We start from the raw sequence: 12,246 nt of genomic DNA, 5'->3' as shown, positions 1-12,246 counted from the left end.
TCATAATCATAGATATTAACATAGTATATATTAACATAGTACATCAGCAGATTCCCTTTTCCCAGGCGTGGTCGGGAGCAGTGAGCGGCTTCACGGTTTCATGTGTTTGTTGATGTTTGTGGTAATTATTCGGTGCAGATGGTGTGTCAATGGAAAATATCCTGGAAACAAAAAGGCCCCTCCGTTGAGCGTGTATGAGATGATGATTTTTAATTAGTCATATCATTTGTGCAAGGGACGGTTTGTAAGCGAGTGACACGGGAGAGCAGCGTAGAGCACACAAGCGCGCACACACACAAATACGCAGAGACGCATGCACTAACACACACACACACGCATAAACCCTTCTCGCAATTAGTGCCGCTACAAGAGTGCATTTGAAACTGTTTCATATGCAGATGGGGCGACAGAGTGACAGGCATGACAGCTCTCTCTCTCTCTCTCTCTCTCTCTCTCTCTCTCTCTCTCTCTCTCTCTCTCTCTCTCTCTCTCTCTCTCTCTCTCTCTCTCTCACTTAGATTACCCCTACCCCCTAATTTTTTCCGAGTTCTCTCTCTCCCTCTTTGTTGGACAATGAGGGTGGGTTGTGTGTTTAAACATTTTTCCCTTCCTCTTCCGCTCCTCCTTTGTGTGTGTGTGTATGCTCTTCCCAGCATTTCCATTATGACTTCATATCTCCTTTGTTTGTCCTCCTGTGTGTGTCTTTGTGTTGAACTGATTGTTAGTAAACATACCAAAATTGGTGTAATTACTCTTCTTCACAAAACAAATTAGTACACACACGTCCACTCTGCCCTCTCCCTATCTACAGTTAATATCATCAAATTAAGAACAAATCATATCGATCACTGGATAGAGTATTGATTATCGATATACTGGCGATCAAACTCAAGTACTTAAGCATGCGGTTTCTTCTTCCGATGTTCAAAGTTAGTTCAGTTGATGAGTGGAATCACAGAATGATATCCATATTCTAAACGCCTTCAGACGACCCGCTTAGATGCATCAACATGCAATGATGCATTTCTGCCTCTGTTAAGCCCAGTGCTGATTAACTTACATCCTGTGATGGTGTTTAAATACAGCCAAGGCCAACTGTGTATGAGCACACCAAAAGGGTCCAGAGTCAACTTGAGTATCACCTTCTCCTCAGATTTGAGGAGAGTTCATTTATTCCCTACAATGATATCGTATGCATAATAACTTTTACGGGATATGATATCCTGGAGGACTCCTGACTCGGTTGCAGGGTACCGACAGGCCCGAAGGGCTGCAGCTGCTGCCGTGTCGGAGGCTAAGCAGCGGGTGTGGGAGAAGTTCGGAGAGGCCATGGAGAAGGACTTTCGGTTGGCACCAAAGTGTTTCTGGAAGACTATCCGGCACCTCAGGAGGGGGAAACGGGGAACCATCCAAGCTGTGTACAGTAAGGATGGGACTCTGTTGACCTCAACTGAGGAGGTCGTCGGACGTTGGAAGGAACACTTTGAGGAACTCCTGAATCCGAATAACACGCCCTCTATGTTGGAGGCAGAGCTCGAGGTTGATGGTGTTTCGTCGTCAATTTCCCTGGTGGAGGTCACTGAGGTAGTCAAACATCTCCGCAGTGGCAAAGCCCCAGGGATTGATGAGATCCAGCCAGAAATGCTAAAGGCTCTGGGTGTTGAGGGGCTGTCATGGTTGACACGCCTATTCAACATCGCGTGGGAGTCGGGTACAGTGCCAAAGGAGTGGCAAACCGGGGTGGTGGTTCCCATGTTCAAAAAGGGGGACCAGAGAGTGTGTGCCAATTACCGGGGTATCACACTTCTCAGCCTCCCTGGTAAAGTCTATTCCAAGGTGCTGGAAAGGAGGGTTCGGCCGATCGTCGAACCTCAGATTGAAGAGGAACAATGCGGTTTTCGCCCCGGACGTGGAACTACGGACCAGCTCTTCACTCTCGCAAGGATCCTGGAGGGGGCCTGGGAGTATGCCCATCCGGTCTACATGTGTTTTGTGGATCTGGAGAAGGCGTATGACCGGGTTCCCCGGGAGAAACTGTGGGAGGTGCTGAGGGAGTATGGGGTAAGGGGGTCTATCCTCAAGGCCATCCAATCCCTGTACTCCCAAAGCGAGAGCTGTGTTTGCGTCCTCGGCAGCCAGTCAGTTTCGTTCTCAGTGGGTGCTGGTCTCCGCCAGGGCTGCGCCTTGTCACAATCCTGTTTGTGATATACATGGACAGGATATCGAGGCGTAGTCGTGGTGGGGAGGAGTTGCAGTTCGGTGGTCTGAGGATCTCGTCACTGCTTTTTGCAGATGATGTGGTCCTCATTGGATCATCGGCCTGTGACCTTCAGCACTCACTGGATCGGCTGGCGGGCGAGTGTGAAGCGGCTGGGATGAGAATCAGCACCGCTAAATCTGAGGCCATGACTCTTAGCAGGAAACCGATGGATTGCTTACTCCGGGTAGGAAATGAGTCCTTAGCCCAAGTGAAGGAGTTCAAGTACCTCGGGGTCTTGTTCGCGAGTGAGGGTACTATGGAGCGTGAGATTGGCCGGAGAATCGGAGCAGCGGGGGCGGTATTGCGTTCGCTTTACCGCACCGTTGTAACGAAAAGAGAGCTGAGCCGCAAGGCAAAGCTCTCGATCTACCGGTCGATCTTCGTTCCTATCCTCACCTATGGTCATGAGGGCTGGGTGATGACCGAAAGGACGAGATCGCGGGTACAAGCGGCCGAGATGAGTTTTCTCAGAAGGGTGGCTGGCGTCTCCCTTAGGGATAGGGTGAGAAGCTCAGCCATCCGTGAGGAACTCAGATTAGAGCCGCTGCTCCTTTACTTAGAAAGGAGTCAGCTGAGGTGGTTCGGGCATCTGGTAAGGATGCCCACTGGGCACCTTCCTTGGGAGGTGTTTCAGGCACGTCCAGTGGGGAGGAGACCTCGGGGAAGACCCAGGACTAGGTGGAGAGATTATATCTCAACACTGGCCTGGGAACGCCTCGGGATCCCCCCGTCAGAGTTGGTCAATGTGGCCCGGGAAAGGGAAGTCTGGGGCCCCCTGCTTGAGCTGCTCCCCCCGCGACCCGACCTCGGATAAGCGGACGAAAATGAGATGATGAGATGAGAATAACTTTTACCTGATATATAATAAATCATACACAATATAAAATGCTTCGGGCCGAGCTGCTGGTTTTTGCTGTCATTTCAATACCTTTCTGAACGTTTTACTCAAGCCAACAAAATTCTTGGGGCTACTACTCTGGGTCATCCTCTCCTCTTCCTTTCAGCGTCTCTGTCTCTATCCCTCCCTTTCTCTCTCTGGCCCTGTCTCTCTCCTCCTAGCACTCCGTCTCTCTCACTTTGCCTCTCCATCTCTTAATCTCTCTCCACTGCTATCTTCGCCTAAGCCTCTCCCTAACTGTCTATCATTCTCGCTGACACCCTCTCTTTCGCCCTTTCTATCTTCCTCTCACTCGTACTTTCCCTGTCTTGTTCTCACTCTTGTGCACTCTGTCTGTCACTGTCTCTCTGTCTCTGTCTCTCTCTCTTTCTCTGTCTGTCTCTGTCTCTTGGCCTTTCTCTCTCTGCCTTGGGTTCTCTGTTTCTATGTTTCTAGCAAATATTTCTCCCCCAACACACGCAACTGTCTTCTTGCCTGTATTCTCTCTCTCTCTCTCTCTCTCTCTCTCTCTCTCTCTCTCTCTCTCTCTCTCTCTCTCTCTCTCTCTCTCTCTCTCTATTGTGAAAAGTACATCTCTATTTATGGAAAACATTCGGCTAGGAAACACCAACTCTGTGTAGGGAGACAGCACACACTGGATTGCGTCCACCCTGAGGGGCCTGGGCCGGGTCTGCAGGGTTCTGTACAGCTATGTAGGGTTATAAAGCATTCCAACCTGTTCTATAGAGTTAATTAATTCCCTAAAATGATAACATGAATATGAACACTTTGAGAACATAACATCCTCTGAAAGCAGGACTTCTACAGGTTGAAGCTCCACTTGGTTGAGAGACCATCAGTTAGTTTCTTCAAACGTTGTAAAAACAAGGAAGAACTGAGGAAGAGCTGCACTATATTTGGCTTTGGTGGAGATGGTGACAGACACAATCGCAACTGTATAGAGATATATAGCCTGTCTCTACTAGCTACTGTATAGAGATATGTAGCCTGTCTCTACTAGCTACTGTATAGAGATATGTAGCCTGTCTCTACTAGCTACTGTATAGAGATATGTAGCATGTCTCTACTAGCTACTGTATAGAGATATGTAGCCTGTCTCTATTATAGCTACTGTATAGAGATATGTAGTCCGTCTCTCGGGGGGGAGTGCGTGGGGAGGAACCCAAGACCCCTGTCCATGAATAGTTGAAGTGAGGCCCTGATTTGGCCCTCTGATGGTGATGATGAAAATTCTTGGCCCTCTTATTCATGAAAGTTGCCCATCCCTGGTGTAAATGGATACTTCATTCATCCCGAGGGGACGTTTGGTAGTGGTAGTGGAGAGTATAACAAAATATCCCTTTAAAAAAAAAGTATGACTCAAGTCGCTACAGCGAATGAATAAAGTAAACTTCCAGTGCACTGACAGTAGTTGTATTTATGTTGTGCAGTGAAATACATTAGTCTATGTCAAATAATGATATATGCTAATGAAGCTCCTTGTGTATACACCACCCAGATCTTTCTGCCCCTGCAGCTCCTCTCCTGCTCACATGGTGAGCAGGAGAGTCCTCTTCCCATGACTCCTCTTCCCATGACTCCGCCGTCCTGTTGGGCTGCCTGTCGGTTGTCACAGCCCCACATGAGAAACTGGATCCAGAGCCTTCGCCGGGCTGTCATCATAGGAGGTGTGCCTGCTCTGGTGAGCGTCAAGTTGCCAGGAAGACTTTATCCGCCCACAGCCCCCCCTTCGGGAATATTCTTGGGGCTTATGGATACAGTTTAGTTGGCAGTTCTTTGTTGGTTCTTATTCACCTAGCGGCCATCTTGTTTACAAACCCTCGCTGGGTTGTGGAATTGAAAAGGGAAATCCGCATTCAGAACCCCCAGCAAGCTATTGTTTAGAAACAAAATGGCCACTGTAGGCTGCTCACGGTTCTATAGAGTTCTTTAAAGTTATATTTCTAGGTTATCTTGGGTTTCTAAAGTGGTGTATAGGAGGGTTTCACATCTTGTTGCTCTTTCGCTATATATAAAGAGAATAATTGGTTATTCTAGAATTCTGGTTTAGAAGTACAACGACGGTGGGCTTCTTTTATGGACCTTCAGATCCAATGATTGAACCCCATCTATAGGAGTATATGACTCTGTATCGGGTTCCATACTACACTGACGGGTAGTCAGTGTAGTACTGTTTCTAGATGGCTCTCCTAGGCAAGGCAAGGCAAGGCAACTTTATTTATATAGCACTTTTCATACACAAGGCAGACTCAAAGTGCTTCACATATAAACATTGTCATACAATAAAATAAAATAATAGATAAGTAAAAGAAAACATATGCAAAGAAATTAGTAAAATAGAAAGGGCAATGTATTTAAGATCAGATCAACAGTCTCTCTGGTATCCGCGTCGGGACTCCAACCCGACCAAAAGGAACTTGGTACTTTCTCTGGGACTCCAACCCGGATTCTAGTAACCCTTATCCTTTCTCTCTGGTATCAGATCATGTATCTTTCTGGTAAAAATAGAAAATTAAATTGAAAGTTAAAAAGGCTTTTTAGTAAGTAAAATTGAAAGTGCAATGTATTTAAGATCAGATCAACAGTCTCTCTGGAACCCAAGTCGGGACTCCTACCCGACCTAAAGGAACTTGGTCCTTTCTTTGGAACTCCAATCCAGATTCTAGGAATCTAACCCAGACAGAACTTGGAAACGTCTCCCACGGAGCTCGGTCTCAGAATTCCATCCACACACAAACTCAGGACTCTAACCCTTATACAAACTCAGGACTCTAACCCTTATACACCTCTTCTCAAAAGAGTTAAACACAGTGTACACAATTCTTTCTATTCTAGGACTCTAACCCAGATTCTAGGACTCTAACCCAGACCAAAGGATCTGTGATTCCACGGCGGGAATCCAAACAACATAACTCTAACCACAAACAAAAGGAACCCACGTCGGGACTCCAACCCGACCTAAAGGAACTTGGTCCTTTCTCTGGGACTCCAACCCGACCTAAAGGAACTTGGTCCTTTCTCTGGGACTCCAACCCGACCTAAAGGAACTAGGTCCTTTCTCTGGGACTCCAACCCCACCTAAAGGAACTTGGTCCTTTCTCTGGGACTCCAACCCGACCTAAGGAACTTGGTCCTTTCTCTGGGACTCCAACCCAGATTCTAGGACTCTAACCCAGACAGAACTTGGGTCTCAAACCCTTATCCTTTCTCTGTGGTATCAGATCATGTATATTTCTGGTAAAAATAGAAAATAAAGGGAAAGTTAAAAAGGCATTTTAGTAAAATAAAGGCAAAGTATTTAAGATTTAACAGAAAGTATTGAATAGTGTAGTCCTACTGCCTAGAACCAGAGTCGATTCTGGCGATGTTCCTTGTGTGTGTGGTAGATAGACTGGTCTGTGTTTGTAGTAGACAGACTGGTCTGTGTTTGTAGTAGACAGTCTCGTATGTGTGTGTGGGAGACAGTCTGGCCTGTGTCTGTGGGAGACAGTCTGGCCTGTGTCTGTGGGAGACAGTCGGGTCTGTGTGTGTGGTAGAAAGTCTGGTCTGTGTGTGTGGTAGACAGTCTGGTCTGTGTGTGTGGTAGACAGTCTGGTCTGTGTGTGTAGCAGACTATCTGGTCTCTGGAAGTACACACACGTTACCTCGCTGGGTCGCCAGCCCTCTGACGAGGAGTCATGCACTGCATGGTGTTTGTTGTGTAACATGGTACTGACCCGGGAGGTTGGCCCGATGTGTTTCCACAAGACCATGTCTCATAGCCACGCCTTAAAGATGGATCAACAGATTGATAGAAGGACTGACCGACGGATGGACGGATACCTTATCTTTCCTTTGTTTGTTATCTGGACATGGTTTGCAGCCAGGGTCACATGATGGCACGTGAATACAGATAGAAATCCCATTAACAGCACAAGGACAACATCCACACAGTACGAGACAGGGGTACAGGACAGGAGCACAATAACTAGTGGATCTACTTATAAAAAGCTGCAAAAGAGAATCAAGATGAATTTACTGATCAGTATTCCCCTGGCGGAAGAGCAAAAGGAGACCGTAGATAGATAAAAAAAGAATGACAAAGCAGCTAAGGGGACATATCCACACACACAGCGCAATGCACATATGAGAACACATCTGGACGGATTCTGTAGCGCTGGCTGCAGATTTATGAGCAAGGCTCATTAGGCCAGATGTACTGTATGTTGGGTGCCAGAAGCGTTTGCAGCATAATGCTTCTTGTTAAAGTCCTGTTTAAGTGTGTGTGGGGGGAGATGAAGAACGCTGTGAAGTAAAACCAGATAATTTGTCACCCGGGAAGTTTAAGCCCACAAACCCGCAGTGCCATCAGTCTAACAGCGGCGTTAGTCTACTGCTGCTGCTGTCTGCAGGAACACACAGAGACCGGAATCATGACCTCATCACAGACACCTGAATCATGACATCATCACGCAGAGACTGGAATCATAACAGAGACTGGAATCCTGACACCATCACAGAGAGACTGAAATCATGATATTATCATAGTAGCCGTTTTCACACATGTTCTTCACATTTTCTTCGTATTTGTATATCAGGAGATTCAACCCTGAAGGGGATTAACACTTGATGCTTTATATATGGTCGTCGATGTTGTTCAGACATCAGTAGAATCAACGGGGGGTTTAGGAGGGGAGACTTGCAAGGAGTGGGATATGACGTAGGGTCTGAGTTCGCAAGAGGCGGGATATGGGCGGCCGCTGTCACTCTAGTTTGTTTTGGTTTGACCAAAGACAGCATGGAGACAGAACGGGCCTCCACAACATCCAAAGCATCGATTGATGAAAGATTGGAGCATGAGTTAGAGACAAATAGTAGAAATTCTGATGAAGAAAGACGTCGCGATAGATTTTTTATTTATTTATTTAACATATAACAAACACTAACAATGTAGTTGATTTCTGTGGTTAACTGAAAAAACAGGGAACAGATGGCCGGGACCCTATTATGTTCAGCTAACTGTTGTAAATAATAATAATAAAAAAAACATTTTCTATATACAAGTGCAGCTGTGAACAATACTGAATGTATTTAAATTTATTGTATTATGTTTGCTTTCACAGTTATGATAAGTAACTTATCATAACAGATAGGTTACTTCTAAAAGATAAGTAAACTATCTTTTAGATTCTGTCGACCAATCAAAGGACGGCGTGTGTAGCTCAAACTTGCCGGCACCCTTTCAGGCGTCCCAGTGTCCCAGAGGAGGAGTACTGCGAGACGAGAAAGGCTCAATACAGCTCAGTCCGAATCACGCCCACTTTTGGCGTGTGAAACGCGACCCGTGCCTCACCTTTGCAGACTGAACCGACCCGCACCATCAGGTGGAAATGCGCCATAAATGATAATCAGCCTGTTGCCTTTTGTTCGCTGAATGGATAAAAAATAACAGTTGGACCTTCTACTCCCTGTGATCTCAGTTAAACACAGAAATCAATTACATTTGTCCCAGTGTTTGTTTAATGTGAAATGAGGCAAAAAATAACGCTCTCTTTCATGCTCCAATCTTTCATCGATCGATGCTTCGGATGTTGTGAATGCAACTCAATATATGATGCATCGTTGCAGCAATATTTAAGATGATCGCGATGAGTTCTGCCGATTCTGCCTCCGTGCTGTCTGTGGTCAAACCAAAACTAACTAGAGTGACAGCAGCCGCACTTATCCCGCCTCTTGCGAAAGTAGACCCTATGTCATATCCCGCCCCTTGCAAGCCTGTGACCCCCCTAAACCCTCCATTGATTCTACTGATGTCTGAACGGCATGAATGTCTGCATATTAAGGGATGCAATCTCAGCTTGCATCCCACCACGACATTCTCAAACGACCAAAATACATCCACCGAGGCTCTGGACGGAATTTTCAGTACACTCACACCAGCAACAAAAACATCCGCTCCTTCTGGTCCACTGGGCCCCGCCCCCCTCCTCGCACAGCCCGTACGGTCAGTCCCGTCAATCACAGTGTACTGTCCCCTCTGCTCAAAGCAACCTGCTACACTCCACTCACCTGTCTGAAACTCTGTCTGCTGAACACCAGATCCCTCAGTAATAAGGCCCTTTTGATAAATTACTTTATTGTTGACCAGAGCCTAGACATTCTCTGCCTCACTGAGACCTGGCAACAACCAAATGACTTCTCCCATCTAAATGAGGCTGTCCCACCAGGTTTTTCTTTTATTAGTAAACCCCAGGTTAATGGGAGGGGGGGTGGCCTCGCTCTCCTCCATCGTGATAACATCAAAGTCACCACTGTCACAGTCCCCCTTCACTCCTCCTTTGAATGTCTAGCTGTAAAACTCTCAGGCCCCAAACCTACTATCATTGTCACCATTTACAGACCACCAAAACCCTCGTTTTCCTCAATGAATTCTCATCACCAGGGGCGTAGGAACATGTTTAACATTGGAGGGGACACATATCGGAAACCTGACAGATCCATGAATGGTTCGAATAGAGATATGTCATAAATGAACTACACTGCAAAACATTCACAAATGTATTTTATTCTTCTAAAAATATACATTTGTAAAGGAAAACACAATTTGAATGGCAGTATTGAACTGATACATATCAAATCAATTCTTTAATTGCAGGGCTTATCATACAGTTTTGTAGACTGATAAATAACTGAAAAATATTGATCTAAATTTGAATTAGTATTTTCTGAATACCTTTTCTTTTCTTAGTTGTATCTTATGCCTCAATGAACACACAGGCAAAGGTTAAGGTTAAAGGGAAAAACAGCATCAAGAATTTTAACATATGCACCAACGGTTCTATGAACATCCTTACTGTACCGACAGCGATATATTGTTTCACTTCTTATGACAAATGTACTTATTGTAAGTCGCTTTGGATAAAAGCGGCTGCTAAATGCCCTAAATGTAAACGTAAATGGAACTTGTTTTTAATCTTGAGTATGTGATATTATTCGAACATTTCCACTAACTAATTGGTGTGTGAAGGCAAACGAAAACGACATTAGAATGGATGTAATGAACTGATAAATATAAATTACTGTGTAGAACTGATACAAATAAAAGCTAGATAGCACTGTAGTGTTATCCACCAGTGTCAAACGTGCCGTGACACACAAAAGGTTGAAAAACAATGGCCTAGGCAAAAGAGACTAAATGTTTTCTCCTCCTGTCATTTGCAGCCACGAAATGCTTGCAAATTGACTTCTTGTCCAGTAAGTCAAGTCTATCCTGATGGACATGACAGACAGCAACATGGTTGAGTCTGTTTAGAGACATTGTGGACCGGAGCCAGGTTTTGTGCCTGCGGAGGACACTAAAACTTCTCTCTGCCTCACAGGATGAAACAGGGACTACCAGAAGCAACCTGACCAGGTTTTCCACTTGCCCAAATAGTCGACGTACCTCTACAGGCAATCCACGAATGATCCCTGCAACCTCTGCACTGTTGCTAAATGAGTAGCTCAGGCGAAACATCGAAAACTGCACTGAAAGTGACTCTCTGTTGAACTCTGAGTATTTCTCAATGACTGCAGCATCAATCTCTCCACTCAGAAGTGTCTCTTCCAACTTTTGCAAAGTCAACAAGTCATCCTGGTTAAATAGCTCACTGAGCTTTGCATCTACAATATCCAGGACTTTAAAGAATTCCCCTCTGTAGTGGTCCCTGGCACTTTTAGGCTGATGTGCCTCAGCTCCTTCAATTAAGCATTTTGGGGGCGGTCTGGTCTGTGGAATGGTAATGGGCTTAACACCTAAAGACTGAACGACAGCCGTCGCCTCTTCAAACAGAGATTTGAAACTTGCCTCATTTCTTTTGGCCTTGATTGAGGTCCTAACAACCTAACAACAGCAGCCCTCATGCCAGCAATGGTTTCAGTTCTCTTCTGAAAAGAGATTCAAGCTCACAAATCACTTTTTTTGTTTTGCCTTTCCTGAACTGCCCCAGCAGCCCATTAGCAGTAGATGCAGTATTTGAGGCACCACAAGCCATCTCCTGCAAGCTGGCCAGCACTGACCCATACTGTGACAAAACAGCTGTGATGGCTTTGCCCCATACTGTCCATTTCGTGGGACACAGGGGTTTTATTGCAGTGCACGATGGGTTCTCTGCATGTGCTATTGCTGCATGGATCGCCTTAAACTTCCCTGAATGAGACAAAAGGACTCCAAGCTGGTTGACCCAATCCAATGAGTCTCTGATCAGAACAGAGGCTAAGCAAGCTTTCTGTGTGACCAAATTAGTACAGTGGGCTCCACAGTGAACATAAAGTGCTAGTGGCTGCTCTTGTTTTATCAGTGCCTGTGCACCAGCATGCTTCCCAGCCATATTAGCTGCCCCGTCATAAGTTTGACCTCGTAAACCATGCATTGGTAAGTTTAATCTCAGCAGCACATCTTTAACTACTCCAGCAAGGCTTTTTCCTGATGTTTCAGTAACAGAATACATGCCGATGAACTCTTCATGGGGCTTCAGGTCATTGTCAACATAACGCATCCAAATACTTTCTTGTTCTTGCCCAGATATGTCTTGTGTTCCATCCATAATAACTGCATACTGAATAACTGGTAGATCTCTGATTGTATCAGCTATTCCACTTACAATACTGTTGCTCATTGCAGACAGAATTTCATTCTGGATCTGTGGACTGATGTAATCTTTCTGGGACCTCTGCAACCATTTGGCTAAAAGGACATCATCCTCTGCCTTGTCTTTCAAGAGTTGATACAAATTACTGTTTTCATCCTCATGTCCTCTCAAGGCCGATTTTCCCCAGACAGTGCCTGTTGTATGATTGTGTATTTGCCAAAGCACTGGACAACTGTGCATTTACAGGGTGTTTTTCTTGTGCAGTCACAGAGACAGTGTGACGGTGTGTATGACTACTTTCATGTGCTTTACATTTTCACCTCTCATCAGCTCCCTCTCTGACTTCACCCCAGTAACAGAACAGACCGTTTCAGAACTCATCCGCAAAGCTAAAACCACCACCTGTCAGCTCGATCCTCTTCCCACCTCCCTTGTCAAAGCATGTCTTCCGTCCATCTCCCCCATGATCACCAACATAA

At 45.6% G+C, this 12,246-nt stretch overlaps 1 protein-coding gene across 1 annotated transcript in view; it reads left to right on the top strand.

Annotated features, from left to right (window-relative positions):
• LOC132447843 (ephrin type-A receptor 5) overlaps positions 1-12,246 on the top strand; it is a 111,016-nt gene that overhangs the window by 12,375 nt on the left and 86,395 nt on the right. The window lies entirely within an intron of this gene.

This window comes from Gadus macrocephalus, chromosome 19, assembly GCF_031168955.1.
Source record: "Gadus macrocephalus chromosome 19, ASM3116895v1".
Taxonomy (NCBI): Eukaryota; Metazoa; Chordata; class Actinopteri; order Gadiformes; family Gadidae; genus Gadus; species Gadus macrocephalus.
The sequence above is the reverse complement of the archived record's forward strand: the minus strand, read 5'-3'. Positions and strand labels throughout refer to the sequence as shown.